The sequence below is a fragment of the Salvelinus sp. IW2-2015 genome, linkage group LG1, assembly GCF_002910315.2.
Source record: "Salvelinus sp. IW2-2015 linkage group LG1, ASM291031v2, whole genome shotgun sequence".
NCBI classification, from domain to species: Eukaryota; Metazoa; Chordata; class Actinopteri; order Salmoniformes; family Salmonidae; genus Salvelinus; species Salvelinus sp. IW2-2015.
Genome location: NC_036838.1, coordinates 22912111 through 22924380, shown reverse-complemented (window position 1 = coordinate 22924380; position 12270 = coordinate 22912111). Strand labels below are relative to the sequence as shown.

Here is a 12270-nt window from a genome sequence, read left to right as displayed (position 1 = left end):
AATACTCACCACGCTGCATCTTGGTCCTCCTCTCTTTCGCCCGACGAAGAACGTTACAGATACTTAATAAGTGACAACAAACAACAAATATATAAATTCCATTACTTAACAATATGAAAGCAGATCTAATTAAATTGAACAATCTTCCCATAAATCTTACAGGTAGAATAAACCTCTTCAGAATGGCATGGCTGCCAAAGTGTTTGTATTTATTTTCGGTAATACATATTACCCCACCGAAGACATTCTTTWAAAAAAGTATACTATCATATCAGACTTTATATGGGCAAATAAAATTCATAGAATTAAGTGGAAAGATTTACATCTTCCTAAGTCTGATGGTGGTTTTTACTTTCCAAACTTGGAATTGTATTAACTCGCTACAAAATTAACAAATTCTACAGCACAACAGCAGAGTCATGTCTTAAGTGTAAAACTAACAATGACTCAATAATCCATACTTTCTGGGTTTTCCTAAAAGTTATGGGCGGAGCTAGAAAGTTGGCTGTCAGAAGTATTACAATGTAAACTTACTTTTAATCTGTCTGTTTGCATATTTCAAGACATGGCATATGGGGGTGTAGTGAGATACCCAATGGGCTGATTCTCTTCTCATCTAGAAAGAAATGATACTAAAAACATGGAAATCAATCAATCTCCCATCATTAACGCAATAGGAAAATCTCATTATTTATTATTGAAATAGCATGGGTGACTGATGAAAGACAAATTGATACAATTTAAGGCCATGTGGCCCACTKGGGATAGGGGTGTGAGCATGCTGGTCTGGGCAGATTAAATGTTGTTGTTGTTTGTGTGCGTCTGTAAGTTGATGTTTGTATCTGGTGTGAATCTTTTTTTAATGAAAAAAATGTATACAAAGAAAATAAATAAATACCTTAATATAATTTGGTTTTCTGAGAAGTATTTTAAATACTTTCACATATTATAAAAATGTTCTGAGACCTGTATTTGAATTTCAAAGAAAATAGTTGCCTTTTAYTCGAAACTCTATATAAGCTATATTCCACTACCTTGAGTATTTGAAAAGTTTGTATTTTCAAATAAAATACAATTATTTTCTGCCCTGGTATGGTGGGGACCCAACAAAACAGCGGCACACTACAGAATGAGTTGAAAAAAACAAATCCACTCAATAAACCAGCAGAACAACTGTAAACGCTACCACATGTTGGTAATGAAAACAGCATTTATTTCTGTCTCTGGGCTCACGTGAACCGTGACAGTGGAATTTGGACTGTTTTGACCAACCGTGACAGTGGAATTTGGACTGTTTTGGCTGTGTGTGTGTGTGACATCCCACCTCGTAAGAACTGTTGAGTTTGTCCAGAAAGAATTCTTAGGGCTCTATTCAATCTGTATTTCTGAATCGTTACAGATTGCGCAATAGAAATGTGAAGGTAATTTCCGATTGCGCCGACATATGCAGCGTTTACCTTGAATGCAGTCTCCGCTAATGCGGGAACATTGAAATGTAATGGAAATCAAGTTGGAATGCTAAATTCAGCAATACAGATTGAATAGAGACCTTAAATCTAAAGACAGAATAAACCAGTGTGAAAAGGAGTCAAGTGGAGTAGAGTGTGTGTGTGTGTCTGAAAAATTTAATTTCTAGCAGTTTCCCTGAATCAACAAGGGGAATCTGTCAAAATTCAGAGTTTCTTTGTCAAAGTTGCAAATTAAGGATGACTTATTTCCTGGCATATGACTAGCATTTGTTCACCAAAACAAAGCACTGCGCTATTGATGTATTTACTAGCAGTGGCTGTCTCTTTTATGCAGAGGTGTGTGTGTGTGTGTGTGTGTGTGTGTGTGTGTGTGTGTGTGTGTCTTCTTAGGCCGGGATTCAATCTGATCAGCGCTTGATCCGTGTTAAAGTGCTTGACATTTCCGACTGAGCAGGCATCTGCAGCAATTAATGTGAACGGCGGAACATTGACTTTAAAATGTGCATAACTGACAGCGCGAACGGATTGAAACCCAGCCCTACTGTATACCTAGCCTCACCTTCTCCCATCTCTGTCCACACAGTCTTCTGAGGAAGGGGCAGTGAGCACCATGTACTGTGCGGTTGCCGTGGAGACGGAGGGAATAACAGGGAAGTACTTTGACAGCGACTGTTCCCTGGTTCTCCCTGCTCCCCTGGCCCGAGACCCCGCCCTCGCAGAAAAGGTCTTTGAGTTCTGCGAGAGATTGACATCCAAGTTCTGAGAGAGCGAGAGTTTATCTTGAAGTGTTTTATTCAATAGCAGACAAGTAAAATATAGTGTAAGGTTTTATAATCTGTGAAGGATACATATAAAYWWWTTTTTGTGTTTATGTGTGCGTCTTCAGTATTGTAGAGTCACCTAACAGCTCAGACACACCAATAATGTTTGCCGTAGGTCATGTGATATTTTCAGCTGACTGTATTTTCCTTCCCTGTGAGTAGGGACCTGCGTTTTGGTTAATCATGTCATATGACCTGGAATTTTAACCTTTTATTTGAAGCCTTTTCCAGGAATGAGAAGTAGACCAAAAATTAAAGCAATTGTCTGAGGATGGTGCTGGACCATCTGAGATATAAAAAAAGGGGACAGTTGTCATGTGTGGCTGCCGTGCTATGTTGTTGTCGTCTTAGGTCTCTATGTAGTGTTGTCTCTTGTCGTMATGTGTGTTTTGTCCTAAATTTTTTATTTTATTTTTAATCCTAGCCCCTGCAGGAGGCCTTTTGGTAGGCCATTATTGTAAATAAGAATTTGTTCTAAAGTACATTTACATTTACATTTTAGTCATTTAGCAGACGCTCTTATCCAGAGCGACTTACAGTAGAGTGCATACATTTTATTACATTTTTTTTTTTTTTTTAAGTGACTTATCTAGTTAAATAAAATTAAATATAAATGGTTAAAATTCAGGTCATGTGACGTGATTAACCCAAAGACAGGGCCCTAACTATGAGGTGTGTGTTTTAATGCGTGCCTGTGTGTGAAGAGGGAATTTTGTCAATAAACTTACTACCAGCAATGAGTGGTTGTTTCTTCACATTACATAGACACTGCCATCTAGAGGATGTGGTATGGAAGTGTGACACATGTATGGATACACAGCTGTTTCACAAGACCAAGCAAAGCTCTATTGAAATGATAATTTTCGTTTATTCATATAATTGAAACAAACTGGTCAATTATAGTAGATTGGCAGCTTTGATGTCTCCGGTGGTCTTCTGTCATTTGGCTGAGGAAGAGAAAGCACACACATGTTACAGCCTCAATACCTTTAAGCGCTGTACCTGCTTTGTGTTTTTACCTACAGTAGTACAGAGTTGCAGTAGTACAAAGTTTGTACATACYTTGCACACTATACATACACTGAGTGTACAAAACATTAGGAACACAAACTGACCGGGTGAAYGCTAGGATCCCTTATTGTCACTTGTTAAATCCAGTTCAATCRGTGTAGATGAAGGGGAGGAGACAGATTAAAGAAGGATTTTTAAGCCTTCTTGAGACATGGATTGTGTATGTGTGACATACAGAGGGTGAATGAGAAAGACAAAATATTTAAGTGCCTTTGAACAGGGTATGGTAGTAAGTGCCATCCGCAACGGTTTGAGTGTGTCAAGAACTGCAAAGCTGCTGGGTTTTTCACACTCAAAAGATTCCTGTGTGTATCAAGCATGGTTCACCAACCAAAGGACATCCAGCCAACTGTGAGAAGCATTGGAGTCAACATGGGCCAGCATCCCTGTGGAACYCTTTTGACACCTTGTAGAATCCATGCCCTGACMAATTGAGGCTGTTCTGAGGGATAAAGAGGGTACAACTCAATATTCGCAAGGTGTTCCAAATTATTTTTAGACTCAGTGTCTATATTAAAATGGTCAAAAGAAAAGAAATTAAGTATTAAGACATTTAAGCTAGTCTAAACAAAAGTTCCAACTTAGTTTTTTGTAACTGGCTAAAGTTTGCACTTTTGGGACTATGCAATTGGTTCTGCCAGATAAGGAAATGTTTGCAAAAATATAAAAAATTAAACCTGAAATATCACATTTACAGAAGTAGTCAGACACTTAACTCAGTACTTTGTTGAAGCACCTTCAGCAGTGATTACAGCCTTGAGTCTTCTTGGGTATGACGCTACAAGCTTGGCACACCTGTATTTGGGSAGTTTCACCCATTCTTCTCTGAAGATCCAGATATGTTCAATTGGGTTCAAGTCCHGGCTCTGGCTGGGCCACTCAAGGACATTCACAGACTTGTCCCGAAGCCACTCTTGCGTTGTCTTGGCTGTGTGCTTAGGATCGTTGTCCTGTTAGAAGGTGAACCTTCGCCCCAGTCTGAGGTCCTGAGTGCTCTTGAACAGGTTTTCATCAAGGATCGTTCATCTTTCCCTCGATCCTGATTAGTCTCCCAGTCCCTGCCGCTGAAAAACATCCCCACACCATGATGCTGCCACCACCATGCTTCACKGCAGGGATGRTGGCAGGTTCTCTAGARGTGACACWTTYRATTCAGGCCAAATAGTTCAATCTTCGTTTCATCAGAACAGAGGATCTTMTTTCTCATGGTCTGAGAGTCWTRAGGTGCCTTTTGGCAAACTCCAAGRGGGCTGTCATGTGCCTTTTACTGAGGAGMMGCTTCCGTCTGGTGGAGTACTGCAGAGATGGTTGTCCTTCTAGAAGGTTCTCCCATCTCCCCAGAGGAACTCTGGAGCTCCATCAGAGTGACCATCTGGTTCTTGGTCACCTCCCTGACCAAGGCTCTTCCCTCCCAATTGCTCAGTTTAGCCCGTGGCCAGCTCTAGGAAAAATCTTGGTGGTTCCAAACTTCTTCCATTTAAGAATTCGGCATTCCGTCAACGGGACAGCTGTAAATCATTCTGCGCGTGATGTCAAGATCGCAGYTTTTAGAGTAACAACAAATGTTGGTACATAGAAGTGTCTTATATCGGCTGAAAGCTTAAATTCTTGTTAATATAACTGCACTGTCCAATTTACAGTAGCTATTACTGCGAAAAAATGCGATGCTATTGTTTGAGGAGAGCTCCTAACAACAAAAGTTTTTTCACCGCGATAGGTTTGATAAATTCCCCTCTGAAGGTGAAATGTGTACTTACATTCTGAAATCTTGCTCTGATTTATCATCCAAAGGCTCCCAGAGATAACATGAAGTGTAGTTTTGTTAGATAAAATCCTTTTTCATATCCTTAAAAGGTCCATATATCATGCACGATCGATTTTGTATTTCCACTTGTTCAATTTGCAAAGAAAGGAATCTGTAAAACCTCACCCTAAACGTTGTTTCAACGACTCAAATTACGTTTGTATCTATTCCTCAGAGATCCTAGAAGGTAACAAGACTTCCCTATTTCATTAGAGGTGTAGTATATCCTATAGGACACCATATTTGGTCAGAGAGCGACGCCTTCATGGCACGCCGATGACGAGAGCGGCCATCACTTTAAAGAGTGTAGCTTTGTCAAATAAGCACCAATCGGGGTCAAACAAAGCTAGCTAGATAGCCAATGATCTGGGCTTTACGGGAGTATCCGGAAACCATGTATATGTTGTAAAATGTAGCTTTTAACCTTGTACGACAGCATGCCTTTTCATTTTGAACAAAAACTATAAGGATATTCAGAGTTATGAAGTTATGAAAACTGGTTGTTTTGCAAATGTTGAACTTATAGATAGGCTACTAATACTTGTAAAGCTAAATCAAGTCCAAGTATACAGATTTGACATATCTTGCAGAAAAATAGAATATGAATGTGAATGTCTCCTTCACGATTTGCCCAAATCTACCTGGGGACTTCCACCTAAAGGTCTTGAGGATCAGTCATACTCCAAATTATCCATCTGAAACTTTGCACATACACTGCTGCCATCTTGTGAACACTATCGGAATTACAAGCAGAGTGACGGCTATAACCGTGACCTTTCTCTTGCATTTCAAGATGGTGGTATAAAAACACTGGTGTTTTTTTCATTGTATTTTTCTACCAGATCTATGTGTTATATTCTCCTACATTCAATCACATTTCCACAAACTCAAATGTTTCCTTTCAAATGGCACAATAATATGCATATCCTTGCTTCAGAGCCTGAGTACAGGCAGTTAGATTTGGGTATGTCATTTAGGAGAAAAATGTAAAAAGGTGGGCTATCCCTATTAAGAATGATGGAGGCCACTGTGTTCTTGTGGACCTTCAATGCTGCAGAAATGTTTTGATACCCTTCTCCAAATCTGTGCCTCTACACTTTCGTGTCTCGGGCCCTACGGTCAATTCCTTCGACCTCATGGCTTGGTTTTTGCTCTGACATGCACTGTCAACTGTCGACTTGTAAAGACAGGTGTGTGCCTTTCCAAATCATGTCCAATCAATTGAATTACCACAGGTGGACTCAATCAAGTTGTAGAAACATTCAAGGATGATCAATGGAAACAGGATGCACCTGAGCTCAATTTTGTGGCCTCATAGCAAAGGGTCTGAATACTTACGTAAATAAGGTATTTCTGTTTTCTAAAATCTAAAAACCTGTTTTTACTTTGTCACTACTGTGTGTAGATTGATGAGTAAAAAAAATATTTTATCAATTTTAGAATAAGGCTGTAACATAACAAAATGTGGAAAAATGGAAAGGGGTATAACTAGTCAGTTGTACAATTGAATGCATTCAACTGAAATGTGTCTTTCGCATTTAACCCAACCCCTCTGAATCAGGTCAAGGMGTCTGAATACTTTCTGAATGCACTGTATATACACTACCATTCAAAKGTTTGGGGTCACTTAGAAATGTTCTTGTTGTCCATGAAAACATACATGAAATTAGTTGCAAAATAAATAGGAAATATAGTCAAGACGTTGACAAGTTATAAATTATGAGTTTTAATTGAAATCCTTCAAACTTCAAAGAATCCTCCATTTGCAGAAATTACATCCTTGCAGACCTTTGGCATTCTAGTTGTTCATTTGTTGAGGTAATCTGGAGATTTCACCCCATGCTTCCTGAATCACCTCCCACAAGTTGGATTGGCTTGATGGGCACTTCTTACATACCATATAGTCAAGCTGCTCCCACAACAGCTCAATAGGGTTGAGATCCGGTGACTGTCCTGGCCACTCCATTATAGACAGAATACCAGCTGACTGCTTCTRCCCTAAATAGTTATTGCATAGTTTGGAGCTGTGCTTTGGGTCATTGTCCTGTTGTAGCAGGAAATTGGCTCCAATTAAGCGCCGTCCACAGGGTATGGCATGGCGTTGCAAAATCGAGTGATAGCCTTCCTTCTGCAAAATCCCTTTTACTCTGTACAAATCTCCCACTTTACCTCCACCAAAGCAACCCCAGACCATCACATTGCCTCCACCATGCTTGACAGGTGGCGTCAAGCCACTTCTCCAGCATCTTTTCATTTTTTTCTGTGTCTCACGAATGTTCTTCTTTGTGATCTGTAGACCTCAAACTTAGATTTGTCTGTCCATAACACTTTTTCAAATCTCCTCTATCCAGTGTCTGTGTTCTTTTGCCCTTCTAAATTTTATTTTTTTGGCCAGTCTGAGATATGGCTTTTTCTTTTGCATCTCTGCCTAGAAGGCCAGCATCCTGGAGTTGCCTCTTCACTGTTTACGTTGAGACTGGTGTTTTGCGGTACTATTTAATGAAGCTGCCAGTTGAGGGACTTCTGAGGCGTCTGTTTCTCAAACTAGACACTCTAATGTACTTGTCCTCTTTCTCAGTTGTGCACCGGGGCCTCCCACTCCTCTTTCGATTTTGGTTAGAGACAGTTTGCACTGTTCTGTGAAGGGAGTAGTACACAGCGTTGTATGAGATCTTCAGTTTCTGGCAATTTATTGCATGGAATAGCCTTCATTTCTCAGAACAAGAATAGACTGACACGTTTAGAAGAAAGGCCTTTGTTTCTGGCCATTTTGAGCTGTAATCGAACCACAAAATGCTGATGCTCCAGAGACTCTACTAGTCTAAAGAAGGCCAGTTTTATTGCTTTTTTAATCAGAACAACAGTTTTCAGCTGTGCTAACATAATTGCAAAAGGGTTTTCTAATGATCAATTAGCCTTTTAAAATTATAAACTGGATTAGCTAACACAACGTGCCATTGGAACACAGGAGTGATGGTTGCTGATAATGGGCCTCTGTACGCCTATGTAGATATTCCATTAAAAAATCTGCCGTTTCCAGCTACAATAGTCATTTACAACATGAACAATGTCTACACTGTATTTCRGATCAATTTGATGTTATTTTAATGGACAAAAGCTAGAGATGGCTATTTAACAGTCTGATGGCCTTGAGATAGAAGCTGTTTTTTAGTCTCTCGGTCCCAGCTTTGATGCACCTGTATTGATCTCGCCTTCTGGATGGTAGCAGGGTGAACAGGCCGTGGCTCGGGTGGTTTGATGTCCTTGATGATCTTTTTGGCCTTCCTGTGACATCGGGTGCTGTATGTGTCCTGGAGGGCAGGTAGGGTGCCCCCCGGTGATGCATTGGGCATACCGCACCACCCTCTGGAGAGCCCTGCGTTTGGTGCAGCTGCCATGCCGGACTGTGATACAGCCTCACAGGATTCTCTCAATTGTGTATCTGTAAAAGTTTGTGAGGGTCTTAGTGGCCAAGACAAATTTCTTCAGCCTCCTGAGGTTGAAAAGGCACTGTTGCGCCTTCTTCACCACACTGTCTGTGTGGGTGGACCATTTCAGATTGTCAGTGATGTGTACGCCGAGGAACTTGAGGCTTTTCACCTTCTCCTATCCCGTCGATGTGGAGAGGGGCGTGCTCCCTCTGCTGTTTCCTGAAGTCCACAATCAGCTCCTTCGTTTTTGTTGATGTTGAGGGAGAGGTTATTTTCCTAGCACCACTCCACCAGGGTCCTCACCTGTAGGCTGTCTGGTCATTGTTGGTTATCAGGCCTAGTACTGTTGTGTCGTCTGCAAACTTGATGGTTGAGTTGGAGGTGTGCGTGGCCACACAGTCATGGGTGAACAGGGAGTACAGGAGGGGGCTGAGCCCACTCCCTTGTGGGGCCCCTGTGTTGAGGATCAGCGAAGTGGAGGTGTTGTTTCCTTCCTTCACCACCTGGGGGCGGCCCGTCAGGAAGCCCACGACCCAATTGCACAGGGCGGGGGTTCAGATCCATGGCTACAAGCTTAATGATGAGCTTGGAGGGTACTATGGTGTTGAAGGCTGAGCTGTAGTCAATGAACAGCATTCTTACATAGGTATTCCTCTTGTCCAGATGGGATATGGCAGTGCGCAGTGTGATGGCGATTGCATCGTCTGTGGACCTATTGGGGTGGTATGCAAATTGAAGTGGGTCTAGGGTGTCAGGTAAGGTAGAGGTGATATGATCCTTAACTAGCCTCTCAAKGCACTTCATAATGACAGAAGTGAGTGCTACYGGGCAATAGTCCTTTAGTTCAGTTACCTTTGCTTTCTTGGATACAGGAACAAAGGTGGACATTTTGAAGCAAGTGGGGACAGAAGACTGAGATAGAGAGAGATTGAATATGTCTGTATACACTGTAACGGCTGTCTAATTCCTCCTCCTCGGATGAGGAGAAGGAGTAAGGGTCAGACCAAAACGCAGAGTGGTTAGTGTTCATTATTTACTGAAAGTCAACAAAACACTTCAAAATACAAAACAACCAACAAACGTGACAAAACCGAAACAGTCCTGTGTGGCACAAAACCTGACACAGGAACAAACACCCACAAAACACACGTGAAACCCCGGCTGCCTTAGTATGATTCTCAATCAGGGACAACGATTGACAGCTGCCTCTGATTGAGAATCATACCAGGCTGAACACAAAACCCCAACATAGAAAATCACACATAGACAGCCCACCCCAACTCACGCCCTGACCAACTAAATAAATACAAGAAAAAGGAAAACAGGTCAGGAACGTGACATACACTCCAGCCAGCTGGTCTGCACATACTCTGGGGACGCGGCTAGGTATGCTGTCTGGGCCGGCAACCTTGCAAGGGTTAACACGCTTAAATGTCTTACTCATGTCCGCCAAGGAGAACGAGAGCCCACAGTCCTTGGGAGCGGGCCGCGTCAGTGCCACTGTGTTATCCTCAAAGCGGGCGAAGAAGGTGTTTAGCCTGTCCGGGAGCAAGACATCAGTATCCGCGACGTGGCTAGTTTTCCCTTTGTAATCCGTGATTGTAGTGACGTTTTGCCTGTTTGATTGCCTTACAAAGGGAATAACTACACTGTTTGCATTCAAGCATATTCCCAGTCACCTTGTCATGGTTAAATGCGGTGGTTCGCGCTTTCGGTTTTATGCGAATGCTGCCATCTCTCCACGGTTTCTGGTTTTGGTAGGTTTTAATAGTCACCGTGGGAACAACATCCCCTATACACTTCTTGATGAACTCAGCCACTGTGTCCGTGTATACATCAATGTTCTTCTCAGAGGCTACCCGGAACATATCCCAGTCTGCGAGATCAAAACAATCTTGACGCATGGATTCCAGTTGGTCAGATCAGCGTTTAATAGACCTTAGCACGGGTACTTCCTGGTTGAGTTTCTGCCTATAGGAAGGGAGGAGCAAAATGAAGTTGTGATCTGATTTGCCAAAGGGAGGGAGGGGGAGGGCCTTGCAGGCATCCCGGAAGGGGGAGTAACAGTGGTCGAGCGTTTTAGCACCGCGAGTACTACAGTCAGTGTGTTGATAGAATTTTGGAAGCGTTTTCCTCAAATTTGCTTTGTTAGAATCCCCAGCTACAATAAATGCAGTCTCAGGATATGTGGTTTCCAGTTTTCACAAAATCCAGTTTAGTTCTTTGAGGGACGTTGTGGTATCGGCTTGAGGTGGAATATACACGGCTGTGACTATAACCGAAGCGAATTCTCTTGGGAGGTAATACGGTCGGCATTTGCTTGTGAGGTATTCTAGGTCGGGTGAACAAAAGGACCAGTTTCTGTACGTTATCACAATCACAACATGAGTAGTTAATCACTCTTCTTCCTGGAGAGTTCTTTATTCCTGTCTGCACAATGTACTGAGAACCCGCTGGCGTCATGGAGCAGCCTCTGGGATAGGTTCAATTGCCCAGGGGGGGTACCAACAAAGGATCCAATTTGGGAAAGTCGTATTCCTGGTTGTAATGCTGGTGAGTTACTGCCGCTCTGATATCCCAAAGTTTTTTCCGGCTGTATGTAATAACACAAAAAACTTTCTGGGCTAATAATGTAAGAAATCAAATAAAAAATACTGCAAAGTTGCTTAGGAGCTAGAAGCAGAGCTGCCATGTCTGTCGGGACTCTTTTCCAAGTTTAAAATTATAAACATTCAACATTGGCCATGCTGTCAATGAAGCATGATTTGTGCCGCTCTCAAAACAACTGTTAACTCGGAACCTTGAAAACTTGACTTCAGTGAGTTCAAGACAACTGGGAAGTCGGGAATAAATTAGCTTTGACTGGGAAAATACGTTTTGAACGGTCATCCAACTCGGAATTGTAAATCCAGCCTCCAGTTGTTTTGAAAGCACCATATATCCATAGAATGCCAGACTTTGATGACAACATTTGCCTACGAAGGACCGCCGCGCCATCTTCCTGTTCAAGTGAGCACAGCACAACAAGTCCAAAAATGTATTGTACGCTGCTGCATAAATTATGTAATATGCCAGGGAGATATGTATACTGTAGCTAAGAAAGTAATACTAAGTGTATGTTGTGTAGTAAGATGTTGTTGTAAAGTGGTTGTTCCACTGGATATCATAAGGTGAATGCACCAATTTGTAAGTCGCTCTGGATAAGAGCGTCTGCTAAATGACTTAAATGTAAATGTAAATGTTAGTAACCCATGTGCCTCACCCTAGTAATTTGTTTGATTTAACCCCCTTTATTTATCCTACGGTTCTGACTTGGTACAGGGAGAACACTGAAAGAACGACCCATGTTCTGAATTCTGTCACTGTACATTTCAAAAGTGCAAACAAATAGTTATATCGACTACGTCCGTAGCTCGCTCATGAATGTCTTAATTGAAATGACGGATTGCCTCAACCACTTGTCATCCCCTTATGCCATAGTTTGTACATCTCAATTGTCATTAGAAACCACATTTGTTCAAGCATGTCAGCCATATGAGCTGTTTTCTTAAAAGGCAGTAAATGAGGCTGATTGAACTGTTTCGCTGCCAGACAAGGCTCAGCTGATAGCCAGGTGTAGTGATGTTGGGACAGCTTTTGGGACAGCTTTCTGTAGGCCCTAACAGTTTGTCACC

General features: G+C 41.9%; 1 pseudogene; it reads left to right on the top strand.

Moving 5' to 3' along the window:
- LOC111962754 (retinol dehydrogenase 12-like) overlaps positions 1–3027 on the top strand; it is a 34683-nt pseudogene extending 31656 nt beyond the window's left edge.
- Positions 3028–12270: the final 9243 nt, after the last annotated feature.